This window comes from Ochotona princeps, chromosome 7 (assembly GCF_030435755.1).
Source record: "Ochotona princeps isolate mOchPri1 chromosome 7, mOchPri1.hap1, whole genome shotgun sequence".
In the NCBI taxonomy this organism is placed as follows: Eukaryota; Metazoa; Chordata; class Mammalia; order Lagomorpha; family Ochotonidae; genus Ochotona; species Ochotona princeps.
This window is the reverse complement of record NC_080838.1, coordinates 19,665,083-19,670,323: the sequence shown is the minus strand read 5'-3', so window position 1 is coordinate 19,670,323 and position 5,241 is coordinate 19,665,083. Positions and strand designations below refer to the sequence as shown.

At 37.0% G+C, this 5,241-nt stretch overlaps 1 pseudogene; it reads left to right on the top strand.

The window, feature by feature from the left end:
- Positions 1-1,420: 1,420 nt before the first annotated feature.
- Positions 1,421-5,037, top strand: LOC131480865 (U1 small nuclear ribonucleoprotein C-like; annotated as a pseudogene).
- Positions 5,038-5,241: the final 204 nt, after the last annotated feature.

Sequence of the window (5,241 nt, the reverse complement as noted above, 5' to 3'; positions counted from 1 at the left end):
GCAAGCATCCTTTCAAGTCCATATGTGAACCATTGGCTGGAGAATACTGAAAATATCTTAGTGACTTTCTACATCTTTAGGATTTCCAACAGAATGACTGACTATACAATGCTAGAAAGTACAAACCTTTCCATGCTTGGAACATTATTTCTTATATCTTTATTACTTAAAACAGGTTTTATGCTATAGTTTCTGCAATGGGCATCTTTCCTGCTACTCACCAGAGAGATTTGCATTGAATTCCTGACTCTGTGCTTCACTCCAACTAAGGTTCTTTAGGCACATAATGGTAAGCTGCAGTTAGGAAATCCCTCTTTGTGTGCGGTCCCCTCTCTTCACATCTCATTCTTAAGTAAACACATTGCATTTCACTAAAGTTGATCTAATTCCTAAATCTTTCTGTAAAATTCATAAAATACTAGTATACATCTGATAGCAGTGGAGATGAAATAACCAAGCAGTAAATGTTCATTACAACTTGTAATGATGAGCATGGTGGTGCTTAATATCTATTATACATTATTGTAAATGGTATATATATTATGTAGAATTATCATATTTTTTTGTTCCTTACTATGGCCAGGTTGGTACTGGTAATTGTTAGTAGATGACTTGTCAAATTATTTGAGTGACAAAATACAAAAAATAAAAAAAAAATTAAAATGTGGCCTCATACTCTGATCAATTTCCATGACTCTGACACAATTTTTGTTCCTTTATCTCTAAGTTATTTTTTCTAGAGCTTTAAAATTGTATTTACTCGATGAGAGGATTTGTATCACTGATTCACTCTGCAAACACTTTCAACAGCGGTAGCCAGGCAGAGACTAGAGTCAGGAGTTAGTCAAGGTCTCCAGGCAGGCGCAGGAAGCCAATTTCAATCATCACTACCAGTCTAACAATTATGTGATAAAATTTAACTATGTGCTTCAAAAAATGCTGCTTACACATATTTGGGAAGTACAATTTCCTAGAAATTTAGAAATTACAAAAAAGAAAAACATAATCTGTCCAATGTCTAAAAATTCCTTAAGAGTTGTCATAACATTGAGATGGCGGTTGTATTTGTAACTTAATGATAAACGGAAAGATTGAGACAGATATCATCCTATTTCTCTGTGAGATTTTATCAAAATACACTAATGTTTTAAAAGGAGGAGAATGACAGGAAAAACATATGGTTATATTTGTTGTTCCTACCTGTAAATAACTTCAATGTTACTTCTCAACAATCAAGATTTAAGATCTGTGTATTTTGAGTGCATATTCTTTTTGCTCTTGGACTTGTCTATTTTCTGGCGCCACTTGGTGTTTTAAATATCTCTGACCTAAATTGAACGCAAAGTACTACTCAGTTTAATGAGCTCAACAAATACATGGCAAATACAGAGCCCCACATAAGCATTCCTATTTTACTATAATGGAAAGGTATGCAAGCACATGGCAATCAATCATCAGTAAAAACCCGGGTTTCTACACTATGAATACTTATTTGTTTGACATTGTTTTTGTTCTTACCCCACATCCTTTTTTTTTTTTTTTTTTTTTTTTAAAGATTTATTTTATTTTTATTACAAAGTCAGATATACTGAGAGGAGGAGAGATAGAGAGAAAGTGGAACTGCCGGGACAAGAACCAGCGGCCATATGGGATCAAGGCGAGGACCTTAGCCACCAGGCCACACTGCCGAGCCCCCCACATCCTTTTAAATGTAATACTTAAATAACCTATTTAGACGTCTCACATATTAATATTTCTCCAAGAAAATATGATTTTCTGTGCAAATTAGATTTTCATTGATATTATTAATCTTTCTACAATTCCCCTGTCTTCCTGCTCTGATTTTTTTTTGAATTTATAAAACACTTGCATTTTCCATGTCCTTGACATACTGGCATAGAATTTCTATTATAAATGGTGAGCATTGTAAAGCAAATGTGAATAGCAATTACTTGTAATCTTGCAATATTTATACATGCACACCTACAAAGGAATTACAGTGTCTTTTTTTAAAAGTTTGCTAGAGAAAATATATTATTATAATAGATCAATGAGCTATAATTCCACCTCGCAGACACGTGCATTAATCATCTTGGATGAGTTTTCTCAAGGACATTCAGGTATCTAAGAAAGCAGCAAGAGTAAGCTTAAGGATTGGGGACAGTTAAATAAGAAGATAGAAAGAAAAACAACAGATGTCTAAACAGTCAGATAAAATACAATGAATGACACTCATTTTGGCAGCTGTTTTTAAAAGTATTCACCTCATTGTGTTATGCTTGACACGTTACCTTTACCAAACACATTTGATCTTCCTTCCAGTTGCACATGTATGGCTAATGGTGCTCATTTTCAAAATGTACGCAATGATCCAAATTGGTTTTTTCTTGTTTATTTATTTGTCTGTTTGTTTTGTTTCATTTTTCCTGCACGCTGGTCTCAGCTGTTATCTTAAATTGGGGAAGGTAAAATGACAGTTCTGCATATTTGACAATCTGAAGAGATTTCAGCTGTAAGGCAACTTGTAAAGGTTTGTTTATTTATTTATTTATTTATTTATTTATTTATTTATTGGAAAATCAGTTTTACAGACAGAAGAAGAGACAGAGAGGAATGTCTTCCACCTGCTGATTCACTCCCCAAGCAGCTGCAACGACCGGAGCCAAATCAATTCAAATCCAGGAGCCCAGAACATCTTCTGGGTCTCCCACGCAGGTGCAGGGTCCCAAGGCTTTGAGCCATCCTTCACTGCTTTCCCAGGCGGCAAGCAGCGAGCTGAAAGGAAAGCAGGACCACTGGGATATACGTGTTCCAGGTGCGTGCAAGGTGAGGATTTTAGCTGCTAGGCTACTGTGCCGGGCCTGTGTAAGGCAATTTTTTTAAAAAATATGATGCAATTTAACCACTTAGAATTGCCACATTTTTGGCACAACTTTATTATATTTTCATAAACTTTTACTTTCTCCAGCTATTTATCTCAGAAAAAAAACATTAATAAAGTATGCACATAAGCACCTTTAATGCATAGGAATACATAAAGTCAACTTTATTTTGCAACGTGATAAAATCAGAGAAAATGGAAACAACCACTCAGCTAATTCTCTCTCACTCTATCCCCACCCACTGCACACACTGCCTGCAGGACTCTGCTCACGCTTCTTTCCGTGTGAATAAATGCTGTGCACTTCAACTTCCTCTTCTCGGCTCTGCATCCCCTCTAGCTTGTCTGCTTCAGAGCGTTGTTACCATGGCTTAAGTGTTTACACTGTATTTTTTTATTAATTATTTTGCATTATGTGACAGTTTCATAGGCTCTGGGAGTCCCCCACTCCTCCCCTTCCCCTCCCCCCTGGTGGATTCCTCCACCTTGATGCAGTATTACAGTTCAAATTCAATCAAGATTCTTTCCTTGCAAACATATACCAAGCATAGAGTCCAGCTACTTATTGTCCAGATGGGTTGAACAGTTTCTTGGGGAGACCATTTCTGGTCCGAAGTTAGAGCTGGTAGAATATCGTCCCAGTCAATTAAGAGTCCCAATATAACATCAACAGCAATTTGCAACATTATGGAATTGACATGGTTTTGAGTAACCAGTATGTTAAAAAAAAAAAAAAAGCAAGTCCTAACCACAACCTATGATTAGCTCATTGACATTTCAATTTTAGTTTATATTCAGGACCGGCTGCTATATACCTTAAAATGGCTATAAGGTACCATTCAGCTGTCTCGTGTCTATTTCATTTTAGTATTTAGCCATTTGTTGTGTTGAAGTATAATTTTGCTGATCTTGGCAGATTTTAGGATAATCTAGACTGGCTTGTAACTCTAACAAGATATTTGTCGACATTTAAGGTACAGAACACATTTTTGGGGGGGGGGGTGTGCAGGAAAATCCTCAACACCATGGTGAGGAGTAACTAATCTTTGTGTCCCACCCAGCGAGGCATGAGCCAATCCACGCCAACTCTTTCCTGTCAGATTTCAAACTCTACACTGTATTTTAACATTTCCTCTTTTACTAATAATCTTCATGAATTAAACTTTCTTAGCCTACTTGATGCATTAATTAATTGTGCAGGTTGCTATGTTCTTCAAATACTGTGAATTAAGTGTCTGGTTTCTTCTGATATTGTCAGCAAACCCTATTTTATATGATTTGCTGTTTCTCCAATTTTTCTCCTACAAGTCAATATTGAAATGAGCCAGGACACTCATTTGCTCATCTGTCTTGTAAAACTAACTGAAGAAGTAATATTGCTCATTTTCAGTGCTTGAAATATCGTATTTATTCTGTGGAATTCCAAAGTTAAAACCAGCATTGAAATCTCATCTGAATCTTGCCTTCTGCATTTAAACTCCTGAAAATGGACAGATAAATAGAAATGTAAACAGATATATCTATATATATGGGCACATAGATTGAAAGATATATGTATATATACACATAGAGATAGAAAATTAGATAGATGATAGATGGATAGATAATTAGATAGATAGATAGACAGGTAAGAAACTAATGAAAAATTTTAAAATATTCACACAGCCACGTGTCCAAGTTTTACTGTGACTACTGTTACATATAGCTCACCCATGAATTCCCCTCCATTTGTGAGGAAGACACACTGCAGGGGCAGGAAACACAAAGAGAATGTGAAAGACTGCTATTAGAAATGTTTGGAAGAACAGGGACAGAGCCTAACTAACTGAACAATGGCTGTGTTTCAGCAAGGAAAGATACTCTACTTCATTCTCTGCTTCTCCTGAAGGGGTGATCCCTGAAAGGTAATTCTCCCTCCTGGAGTATGCTGGACCCTCCTCACTCTGATATGATGCTAGTATCGCATATGGAAGGCCCCTGTGATGCCAACGGTGGGCCCTCCGTCTTCTGGGATGATGCCAGAGGGACCCACTCCTCGAATGAAGCCACCCACAGGAGGCCATATGCCAGTGATGCCAGGGCAGCCAGTGAGGAGACTTGCTGCCTGTCCCATGATGGTGTCCGCTTGTCCAGGCCTGCCTCAGCCAATCAGTTGAGGATGCAGGAGATCCTGGTGTTCTGACTCTGGGTGTGTTCTAACAGCATGACAAAGACGATATCCCTCTCTTTCCTGTTAGGAAAGTAGTTTGGAGGACAGAGGTGAAATTTTAAAAAGTGCAGTTTCATTTTTAGTGTGAAATACGAAAATTAAACTGCCAAATATTTAGTTAATTTTTTTTTCAGTCTATTAGATATAACTT